We start from the raw sequence: 13,101 nt of genomic DNA on the forward strand, positions 1-13,101 counted from the left end.
ACCCATTATGTCAACAATCATCAGTAGCGTTAATCAACATATCTCTTGTCATGTATTATTAATTCGTACGATACAAAATAAAACTGTTCGAAGAGTATAACGGTTTGTTTTAACATAGTGCAAAATGTGGGCTTATGGAAACAAAAAACTTTTATTCTTTGTTACTATAAGTTTGTTATTAAGTAAACAATCTTTGTTCTGCAAAAGTAAAAGAAAATCTTACTTTAGAAATTAAAATACAAAGTACACTTCATAATAAAGAGAAAAAACAGAATTCAAATTGTATTCATGTTCTTGATTACCAGGAGTTATAAAAAAAGTGTTCAGTATCACAACCACTGCACAAATTATGAGCCCAATCCTGACATATTTCGCACTCAATCAAAAATTCTCCAGATTTTTGCGTCTGGAACGTCTCACCACATTATTATTACCATTCGATATTACAACCAACGCCACTTACAGAATTATCCAAATAAACTTCAACAAAAGAACATTTCCAACGAACTAATCCTGCCATATTATACGTTCACATCGACGTAGTATAGATAATGTTTTATATTTCGTAATAAAGATAGTTAAATCATTTATCAAACTTGCTTTATGAAAAGTTTTGATTTTCGAAAAACGAGACGTTAATAGGATAAATGACCAACTGAGGACTTAATAGTTATAGCGAAAGAAAAAAAACACGAAGCAAGATATCTTCAAGCCTAAAAAGCCTGTTTCACTCGGACCCACGATACGTATTGCGCAGGTATTTGTGCCATTCGTCTAGAGAAGGTCTTGTCGGCGATCCCACGCGGTGCCATGCGATAGGTGAAACAATGAGAAGAGGAAAAGGAGAAGGGAAAAGAAGAAGAAAGGCGATAGCTGCCCCGTATGGTACACAGACACAGATAGCATAGGAACGGTAGTGATTGGAGATTCCCCGTCGACAGGCACGTCGAACTCTTTTTGACTCTTTCGAAGTCGGCGCCTACGCTTGCTTGGTTGGTTGGTTGGTTGCTTGCTTGCTTGCTTGCTTGCATGCAACGAGAAAAGCCTTTGTGATTCTTTCGTCTGAATATCCCTTATAGTTTTCAGAATCCACAGACACATGTCCGTACTGGTGTGTGATATGCACTGAGTATACGCATTGCGTCACAGGCCACGTCGATATTGAACCGGAGGGTAACAAAACAATGGGGTTCCTACTGCGCTTACATAGGTACGCTTTTGTACGTGAGAACTCGCTGCTTGATTAATATTGCCGAATTAATATGGCCGCAGTGGGAGAGCGAAGAAGGAATCAGAGGAAGAAAGATTCCTTGGTTTTTTCTGCTCGTCTTTTTTTTTAATTAATATTTTATTACATAACACAATATTTCTACAACACTGACATCTTGTAATCAAATTTACGTTTCTGCTAATGATACAAATGGAATAGTGTAGTTTTTCCGGGTTTGGAGTACGATCCAGCTTTGTTTGTAGTATACTTTTATAATTAATATCATAAAAATTCAGTTTACGTAATGCGAAATGTGGTTACAAATTTCCAAAGTAAGATCACTTGTGTATGTCTGCATGGTTTCGTCACAAAGAGTTTGATATATATGGTATAAATAAATTGCAAATAATATAAAAAATACAATTTCATCCATTTGAATCTTCATCAGTGCGATCAAGTATAAAATGGTATCTTCTGAGTTTGACTTCTAAAATTACTTGAGTCATTATTTAAACTTTATTAGATCCTAATTAAGTGGATATGTAAAATTGTTTGTTATGTATTCGTTAATTATTATCGTATGATAAGTGGAACGAACATAAGAAAAAGTGTAACTTCAAAACCAGATAATAAAATCATATTCAAGTATAAACCAAAAACTTTTACATCTATCCAAAATAACATACATAATAATACATAAATCAATATATAAATGTAAGTACTATACGAATTAGGGTTGCGACGAAGGATGAATATAAAAGACTGTTGATTGTCAAGTAACTTACTTGAAGTCTGAAATGTAAATCGAGAGTATTGGGTCAACTGACGAATGAAGTCGTCTGCTATTCTGCTCGCATGACGATCATAATTCAATCGTCCGTAGTACGATGAACATGCTTTGCTGATTGGGTAATATTACGTAATGCCTCCGGTGATTGAACTGTATACTAACGACATAGTGTCTTGTGTAATTGATAGCACACCGGGAGCTCTACAACAAGTATTACGCACCTATCAAGTTTTTCTTCAGTTTTTGTAATGTTTGTCTGTCTTTTGTGTTTATTAGAGAAATTCTTATGTAAGTTTGTCCCCTAAACTCAAAAATCAACATGAAACGAAATCCTAAGGATACATTTCTGAAATATTGCCCGTTGAATATTTTGGTCTTATCTTTATTTATTCTTAATGTTATTCGTCAATCATATTTCGAATTTGAACTACTGAAGTGTTTTTCGTTGAATTGCTTTTCAAAAATAAAGTAAAATAAAAGAATAAATTTGTTTTCATTCAAGACAAATACGTAATTTGCCAAGAAACAGGAAGAAATAGGGAAAAAGTTTAGAACAGGCACCCCCACACTATCGCCTATAACTTCCTTATTTATCCATGGATTTTGCACTGGTTGGGCTTCTTTTCTTTGTAAAGGTGTGTACTCTATGTAAAAAATAAATAACTGGACGTCACATAATAATTTCTACGTTTTCCAGACGATCTAGTGAATTTTCGATTTCAATTTCGGCCCCAAAAAATTACATTTTCCTTAAGATTCGCTCGATTTCGCCTAAATTATTGGTCCGAGTGCAAAACAATATATTAAAGAATTGCATATAATGTAATTATCTTTAATTTAAGAATTGTCGCGATCAAATCGGTTAACTCTAACGCGAGATATGGCCAACAACGTCGGGTCGTCTTTTTAAAAAATGTCCAAAATATTCAACGGGCAATATTTCAAAAACGTATCCTTAGGATTTCGTTTTATGTCGATTTTTGAGTTTAGGGGACAACCTTCTATAAGAATTTCATAGTGGAGTCTCGATCACCAAATGACTGTAAACTAGTGTAATTAGAATTGCCATTTAATTTCTGTGATGTTATAGCTGCTTTCTCATTAAAATGCGTGTACTGACAATGAGAGACAATGTACACCAATTTTAATGCTGCTGAACAAAGTAATTAAATTGAAAATTCTTGTTTGTAAAAGTGTGTTCTCAATTATCAATTTCTCTTTCAAATACAATTTTTTATATTTATCATTTCATAACGCGTCTGTTAAAAAATATTTGATGTTTGCCAATAATTCTAATAGCTTTTTCTAAATTGTATAGTATCTGTATCAAGAACGCTAATCCGTAAAGGAGTAAACTGAAGTAATATAAAAGTATGTGACACGTAATTTTGTTTAAAAAAAATGTATTCATTATCGTATAGACGTATGCAGTGACTACAGATATATTAAGACTACGAATGCCGTTGTTGTCGAGGGATCATGAATCTGTGACTCGAAAACGAGCGCCATTTGCTCTATATTTCCATAATAGTATGGAACACATTCAACACTGCTGCATACATGTAGAATATATGTGTATGGATGTATGCGATAGCACAGACAGACGAGAATCTGGTCTGTGGTGATAGAGACCTAATTTCACTCTGGGTTCCTCAAGCAACCAAATCCATGTCCACCTCGACAACAATAGCATCTGTAGTCTTATTATATCTGTAGTCACTGACGAATATACAGGGTGGGGCAATAACTATGTCCACTTTGAATAATGCCGTTATTTGTAATAATATGAAAAAATGTTATATACAAAACTTACACGGTACAGAGGGCGGCATATTGTGATAGAAACATTTTCTGCGTTGGTGAAGGCATAGAGGAGATTTCAAGGTCATCTCTTTTTTTTCTGGAATGGTATGTTTTTTTATCGCGATGTGAAAGCCGGTGTTCAGACGACTTCAGCGAGCTATCAGTGAAGGTCATGCAAGGTCAAATGTGGTAGTAAAATAAACTTTCTTACATTACTGGACATGCTCGAAGTGGTGACCATTTGCGTCAATGCAAAATTGCAATCTTCGTATCGCTGCATCACGTGCATGTCTTATCATTTCTGAAGTTATTCTAGCACATGCTGTATTATTTCATAGACCCTCACTTTTATATAAACGAATGGTCTTGTAACATTGTTTATGTTGTGGCAGTACATCGTGTATAGCTAGAAATGTAAACATCTCATCAGTTCGTAACATTAACATGATTGCTAAGTCAAGTATCTGCGTGATTATCAAAATGAAGTTTTCTTTCGAAGAGCAAGTGGAAATCCTTGTATTCTGAACGATATCTAAACCGTACACATCCTTCGCACCGAACATTTCGAAGATTGTGCAAAAAATTGAAAGAAATCGGAAATTTGGGTACTCGTTAGAGCAGTCGTCGTAAAAGAGCAACTGATGAAAGAAATGAAAATGGTGTTCTTGCAGTTGTAACTCATAACCTGCAGATTAGTTCCCGACAGATTGAACATGAGTCGGTTATCAGTAGAAGGAGCGTGCTACGAATACTTGCACAGCATAAATTTCATCCATACCATATTACTCTTCATGAAAAGTTACACGGTACGGATTTTATGAATCGTGTCGCATTGTGTCAGTGGGCCCTACACAAAATACAAATCGATGAAACATTTTTTTCTTCAATACTATTCACCGATGAAGCTACGTTTACTAAACATGGAAATTTCAATTTGCATAATATGCAGTATTAGAGTATCGATAATCCACACTGGTTACGACAAGCTGAGCATCGACGACAATGGTCAGTTGGTCAACTTGTGGTGTGGAATCGTTGGTGATCAAATAATCGGACCGCATTTTATCGATGCAAATGTTACTGACGAACGATATGCACACTTTATACGAAGTAGATTGGGGGACTTCATTAGAAAATGAACCACTAAACGTTCGCCAAATGATGTGGCTACAGCACGACCGGGTGTCCAGCACGTTATGCTCAGAGAGTAAGAGATGCACTGAACGAACTTTACTTAAATAAATGGACAGGACGCGGAGGATTAGTTTCTTGACCACCTTGTTCTCCAGATTTAACCCCGTTAGATTTTTTTTTCTCTGGGGAGCATTGAAAAATGCTGTTTATCAAGAACTACCCATTACACCAGAATATATGAAACAACGGATAATTGCAGCATGTGCTAGAATAAGTTCAGAAACGATAAGACATGCACGTGATGCAGCGATACGAAGATTGCAACTTTGCATTGACGCAAACAGTCACCACTTCGAGCATATCCTGTAATGTAAGAAAGTTTATTTTACTACCATATTTGACCTTGCATGACCTTCAATGATAGCTCGCTGAAGTCGTCTCAACACGGGCTATCACAACGCGATAAAAAAAACGTGGCATTCCATTAAAAAAAAAATAGAGATGACCTTGAAATCTCCTCTATGCCTTCAACCCACGCAGAAAATTTTTGTGTCACAATATGCCCCCCTTTATACCGTGTAAGTTTTGTATATAACATTTTTTCATTTTATTATAAATAACGGCAATATTCAAAGTGGACATAGTTATTGCCCAAAACTAAATTACCAACGGAAATTATAAGAAAGTGTACCAGAACGGGATCTAATGGATCACAGAATTAAATTTTTTGTGCCCGTGGGGGTACAACGAATAATTTTCATTCACCGGTACTTGAACGAAAGGAAGGATTTATTCAACTTAAGTTAGACTTCGTCGTTCGATGTCAATCTGGCCGCAGGGCGATGAGCGTCATTTTTATAAAGTCGCATTCGTCTGAAAATGAGGTGGTAGGGGTGTCGGGGTGCCATTCGGCAAGACATAGATTTTGCTTAACAGTTTGGCACGTGTTGGTGACTCTATATTCGTTACTCGTGCCTCGTGCCGAGTGACTTCAGACGGTCTCGCGGTGTGATATGCTGATGCATATCCGGGCACAACAATTTGCTGCATTATATTAAATTCGCCACTAATATTCATCGCAATGCATTTACGATTTCTTGCACAATTTTTTTAAGTATAGAGAACAATACTATTCTGAGATTCTTAAGAAGCGTTTAAAAGTTTCTATCTACACAATGTTTTGAAAACATTTTCATGATAGCACAGTGTTTCTAACATGAAAAATGTACTTGTATAGTTACAGCTTCTTTCACGTATCTACTTTCGAAATGACACTTAACGTAAAAATTGTTATGCAATCCCTACTCCTGCGTCTTCGTTAATTTACTTTTATCATCCTTTTGTGATAAATTATTCTGAAGTTTGCAATAAAATTCAGAAATAAATAACTGTGACAACCTTCTGTGAACAAATTTATGAGTCGTTGTACATACATAGTGTACATACTCTCACGTAAAACTTGTTTCTTTTATGAAGCACGTCGTTTTCGTCCACGTAAAAAAGCACAGTTCGAACTGAAAATAATGAAGATTTAGTTAAAAGAATAGAGAAGTGCGAGGATTAACGGCAGTTAAAGCATTTAAGAGTAAGAAACGATCGGACGCCTGCACCGCGAGAGTAGCAAAAATGGAAGAGTTGGCTGACGACCCTCGGAACACAAGGAAAAAAAGATTCCAAGGGGTTGTTAACGACTCCCCTTAAACTCCGGCGCCTTTTCCAACCCCGCCCACGCTTGAAAACGCGGAAGTCGCGCGGAGTGCCTTTTACCGAACGGATCTCACGCGGCTCTCTTTATACACGTAACACGTACCCGGCATTATTCATACGCGAGTCACGTTATATTCATTCCTTACGGTGTACACGCGAAACGCGAAGGGACAGCTATCCTACACGTCGTGTGAACGTTGCCTAAAAGAGTGCCAGCAAGCTTGATCCTGGAAAGAGAAAAGTGCTACCCGTTCTGGTATGCTGAACACGATGGAAGTTTTAGTGTCGCAGGCAAGATAATTGTTAGGTCATGTAATACCTAATGTCGAATTTTTCAAGGAGGAATGAACATCATTTTTTTAACACTTTGAGTGCCCGTCACCCATATCTCGGTGACGCATAAGTTTCCTGAAGAGCTTTGTCGTTTGGTATTTATAAATGTTGAATGAAAACAATATAACCTCATTTTTGTAATGCACTGGAGATAAAAACCGTAGATTAAAAATTACCTTAATTCTGAGTGATATTCTGAGAAGCAAGATGAGTGTAGTTCTGCCTTTGCCGGACATGTTCCGCAATATGTCACCGATTTTTATACATTTGTCTCTGAACGATAAAAGCATTTACAATTGAGAGACTTAAAATAAATTGTAATCGTAACTTACGGTACCACTTTCTAATTTTTTGTTGTACCACAGGGTGATCAGAACATTCTATACCAGACTTTCCATTATTGTAGTAGAACCCACCCAATGGTTTCAACTTCTGCGATGAATGACAACTAGTAGATGCGTTATCTTAACTTATATTTTGGGTTAGTGACTGTCATGCGCAATATGCTTAACCTTCAAAGTGTTAAATACAACAAGCCATGGTTGCCAAGTGTTTTACAACACAGCTCAAGTTCTTCTATGAGGGATGACAAAGTTCGAGAAGGGACAGCATCTGCCACTGCCAGTGCCTAGAGACGGTGAAATTTAACAGACCCCCTGCAGAAAGGTTTTCCACTTGGCTTAGTTTTGAAGTCACATATTTTTTTTAAACTACAAAACGGAATTTTTTAAACCATGTCTGTATATAATCTGTTCATTGGCGGTGAACATAGTCTGGAAATTATTACAAAGAGAGATTAAAAAAGTTGCGTTTGGTTAAACAATAATATGGAGACACTTTAATGCAAATAGGTCATGTATTTCCAAAATAGCATTTTATTTATGCATAAGCCAGGTAAAAATTAAAATATCAAAAAAATAATACGTCAGACGATAAACAACTTAGATTTATTTAATATTTCATTGTTCAAATTATATTTCAGAAACCTGCCGTTCGTCCGAAATCTATCGTCCAGCCGTATATGCCATGATATACTCTTGACCGCCAGCATATTTGTTATTAAAGAAAAATTTTAGAAATAAAATTTGTATGTACTATTTATACATATCCCTGTCTTTATTGGAAAACGTTAATGAAAAAAATGGTTTTTGTCTCTTAAAAATAGTTTCGTAAAAATGCGGTATTTTTGCACACATTGTCTGTCCAACATTTTATATCATATGACCTAAAAAACATCATCGAAGCACTTTTGTATGGGTATTCCATTAACACGAATATACCTAGATAGGTTAATAAAATAATACTTGTTATATATTTTCATACGTTCGTCCTCTATGCACGCAAGTTCATCACATTTGTCATGTCATAATAAAACAATGTTGTTGATTACATATAGAAACAAGTTTACACGATACAGTGGACTCTCACTATATTGCCATGATCGGGGCTGTAGGGGAGTAAAATGGCGATGAGTTCAGAGCCCCCTCGATGCTAAGTTCTGTCCTCATAGCCTCGACTTCAGCGCCTGCGCAAAAGCTGGATTGTGCTGGTGCGCCGGCGTACGCAACATGGTGGGAGAGCGAATTTGTGTACTCGAAAATACATGTGAAGGGGAAGTGCCTTACGTGGCAAAATGTTTAGTGGCAATATATTTAGAGTCCACTGCAGTAATAATATTTTTTGGCAGAGTTGAAAGAAAACTATTTGGACTTTTATGTCTTGGAAACACAATACCATATTCACATATCGGAATTACCTACAATTTATAATTTACAGCTTACAGCCTACGTAGTGCATTTTCAGTGAACCTGGCTATTACATGTTTTATTTACAATATAATCTCATGTATCGTTTATTCTATTGCAGTAATATGATAAAGGGTGAGAACTTTATAGTGTCATTATTATATTTTCTATTACCATTTGACGAATTCTTTAATCGAAGAGCATGTAACAAAGAAGAATTTCAATAACTGCGGCTTTAAAATTCAACAAATCCATGTTTTTCGATTCTCGCTGAACAGTAGGTACAGTCGGGTTCTGGTTTCAAAACCGTATGACACAATTAACAAAGTCAGAATAAGCTTTGTATGTCCTTCGTATAAATAGCTTGAACTAAAAAATAATTTCTGTGACCTACTGATGTATTCTTCAGTACTGAAATGCACAATCTTCGTAACTTATTTACCCTCACGTTAGAGATATGGGTATGTATTGAAACATGTATAATATGTGTGTTTTTTTTTTTTTTCTTGGAAATGAGGCCTCACGTGAGCAAACATAATTAAAAAATCTGAATCTACTTTTTAATGATAAATTATTGTAGGAGCGTTGGAAACATGAGAGGACCCAAGTGGGATTTGAACCCACGACCCCCGGCGACGAAAGCCGAGACTCTACACACGCTACTCCATGGAGCCCTCCTATTTTCCATTGATGTTCTTTTGCTCCTTTTGTTGGGTATGGAGGTCCCGATCCCACATTATCATGTACTCGCTTGCGCCAGCAATTTCGCAGCTACCCATATATCATTACGGGACAGATCAGTCAAGTTCGAAGTCCATACACATACACCCCTACCGCATCACTAACAAAACGTTGGGTAAGGAAAGAGATCTCTACCACCAGGCGCCAACACCAACCCCTCCTTCCTTCTTCTTATATCCGTTAGCGGCTGGTACACTTTGTCACCCTCTCACGCGCTTCCCTCGATTGAGCATGGCGGGGCCTGGCGGACGCTAAAGCCTCAGACGTGCCAAAAAGAGTTCGTGAGAGTCGACGGAAGACGAATAGATCTTTATTGGCGCCTTTGGTGGCAAGATCGCGTGTAGAAATGAGGCAACGTGGAAGATTGATTATTGTACCGACAATTAGAAGGGGAATGTTCGGTGCTGGTATGCATATTTTGATAATTATTTTCATCGAGGCAGACTCTAGATATACTCTACTCTCATTAGAAAGTATACATTTAAAGAATGTCATATAAGTTATATTTTTAATTGTAATAATTAGTATCAAATATTTGGCATAAAGAAATCAGGGCTATACTAACAAGGGCAACTTACGGGTCGGCTAATCGCTTTTGGAATGATACTGTATGTATAGATATTAATGTTGTACTGCAGATATAGTGTTGCTAAACACTCACTGGTTTCCGTAGAATGAGCCTTCGTTTTCGAGACATTCTGGTTTAAAATTTTGTAAAGAAAATAATTAAGAAAAGTAGAAGCAAAATTTTGTTTGCTCTAAAAAGGTATTTGCAGTGCAAACAATTTTTTTTTTATTTTAGATTAATTATTTTTCACAAAAATTTATTGCCCAAAAATTATTTTCTAATAAATATATACAATGTCACAGGGTTGCACCAACGGGTTACACTTGGGCGGTATTACAGACTCCAGAAAATGAAGGGTTCCTGAGATGATTTGAAATAACTTTTTCCTTCGTAAAAATGTTATCCGAGGCATTGTTAACGAGATACATATTAATGAAAAACCCCGAGCAATCAGAGCGCGAGTTTGCCGGCCGAGCTTCCGCGATAGCGTTGGCTACAAGGTACGCTGCGGTTGGTGACCAACGCTATCGCGGGAACTCCACCGGCAGACTCGCGCTCTGATTGGTCGGGGTTTTTCGTTAATATCGCGTTAACAAATCCTCGGATAACATTTCTACTGAGGAAAAACTTGTTTCAAATCATGAATCCAGAAACCCCTCATTTCCAGGAGTCGAAGTTATTTTGGGAAACCTTGTGTACACATATGTATATGTATGTATATGTATACTGGATCGCGATTATTCATAGTCTCGATCAATTAGGATCTCGCTCGCTTATCCAGAAAGTTAGCTCACTAACCTAAAAATAAGGATATAAAGAAGATTCGAGGGTTTCACACGAGTACCCTATTATTTCCGAGTAAACCTGGATTTTGTCCTAAAAAATGATGTCAAAGAGACCACCGCACCGTGCCAATGTTGAAAATTCTTCGCTGAGGAGTGAAGACTTGGTCGGAAGAAGAAGAAAAAAAATACCTCCAAATAATAAAAGTTATATAGGGGAAACGCATTTAATTTCACGTTTAAGAGAATCTTATCGACGATAAGCAGTTAGTCCAAAATACAAGTACAATAAAATGTTTCGGGGAAGACACGTACAGAAAATCCGGACGAGTCGCGAGCGACTGGCCAATATCTGACCGGAGGACTAAAAAACATCGGTGCATCAGATCACGTATTTGCTGCGACCGCGGAATTTCATCTCCGAATTTCGCCGTGTGTTTTCCAACTAGTTCGAATGAAAGAATTTTTCCTCGACCACCGATTTCGAGATACGGTGGGGAATTCGTGATAGCCGGCGGCGGCCACTGCACCGATCGGGATGATTGCGCCGCTGTACGTACAAGAATTGCAAAACTAGAGTGGAGGAAGATGCACGTTTGTTATTTCCCACGAGTGCACCGCAAATAACGTCCGACATACAATATAGGCTAACTTTTCTCTCTGCGGATGACCGCAGAGCTTCAGCGCGTATGGTTCACCGCGAAAGCTCGCCGATGCGTTTTGCACGATCATCCACTGTTATCTTACCTATCGACTTGGTGATGTTGCGGTGGATGTCGACACGAGGATGGTTTTACTGGCCAGAATTGTTGCTTATTGTGACAGTGCAACTAATCTCTAATAACTGTTGTTTTTATTTTCGGGATTAAAACTCGCAGAAATCCACTCTTAAATGGAATTCACCGCGCGCGTAAGTTATTCGTTGGAGTTACTTTCATGTAGACACGTATAAGGGAAGTTACCTAGATGTTGAATTAGTTTTGAAAAAGTAATGGTTAGAAACTATAAGAGCCTCCTAAAGACTGAAGAAAGTGCCACTCGAAAGTGTCAAGCAGAAAAATAGCATCGGAGTCCGTCATAAGGAGCTCTGAAAACGGATATACCTAAGTAAATTTCTTTTTGTAATCTTTTTCACGTTTTACGTATTGTTGGATTCATGTAAATCAAATAACGCAGAGAGAAACGAAAAACATGAACATGGGCATTTTCTTCATCACAACTAAAGTGTCTACGCTCTGTTAGTCGGACAGGGCAAATTTTCCGGATCTTCTGCGCCACCAGACTGGTGAAGTCGACCGGCATTTTGTTTCCAGCAAGTTCGGAAAATGGACTTGGAAAAGACATGTTGGTACATTTTATTTTTTATTCAGTTGTTTTATATACATTTATTAAAAAAAAATTATAAAAAGAAAGTTAGTTGTAGACACTTATTTTAGTTCTTGGGGGGTCCAGTTCTATAATTTTCAATTATTATTTTTTCAAAAGTAATTAAACATTTGGGTAACTTACCTTGGAAGTGAATACACGCTCAAAAGTTATTCTCTACAGTTACTCTCAAGTGGACACGTAGTAATATTTAAAGTGGCGTGTAAATTTCGAAATTTACCAGTGGAACGTTTGTTCATAGTTCACCCTTTAGATTCTTAATGTTTCTCTTTCTATCGCAACCATAATGCACTGAGGAAAAGTTTAATTGCTTGTCAATTCAAACGTCACTCGTTACAATACAGTACCGAAGATTTTTTCCTTCTTTCTTACGTTCGTTTATTTTTTCGTCGAAAATTCTTTAAAGTATTCAGTGCTGAATTAAAAACTACAATATTGTACCAAAAATATAAAGAAAGTATAGCTTATATGAACGTGTAAAATAGGCATCATGTAAGAAAGATGTCCAACAGGTAACTTATTTATGATACTGAGGATGCTTATGTAGACTAATTTACAAAATTGGTAACGAAGTCTTGTAATGTCTTTCAATAAGAATGATAACATGTCGAATAATAATAAAAATTCTTACATATTCACTTATACTCTAAATGCATAAAATTGCCAGTCTACTTAAAAACACGCCGTTAGAAACAAATATTCTCGTTCTTATTTACTCATTTCGAAAAATTCGCGGTGTCTACTGGTACAATGTCATTCATATGATATAATAAAACTTTTTTTCTGCACACCATGCTCCATAAACTTGACCTGCGTGATATTAAACAATATGTAAATATCGATAAACACGAGTATGCTTTGTAATTATTGTTATCGCTATAGAAATATGCATGTAAGTACCT

This window comes from Dufourea novaeangliae, unplaced genomic scaffold, assembly GCF_001272555.1.
Source record: "Dufourea novaeangliae isolate 0120121106 unplaced genomic scaffold, ASM127255v1 scaffold167, whole genome shotgun sequence".
Lineage (NCBI taxonomy): Eukaryota > Metazoa > Arthropoda > Insecta > Hymenoptera > Halictidae > Dufourea > Dufourea novaeangliae.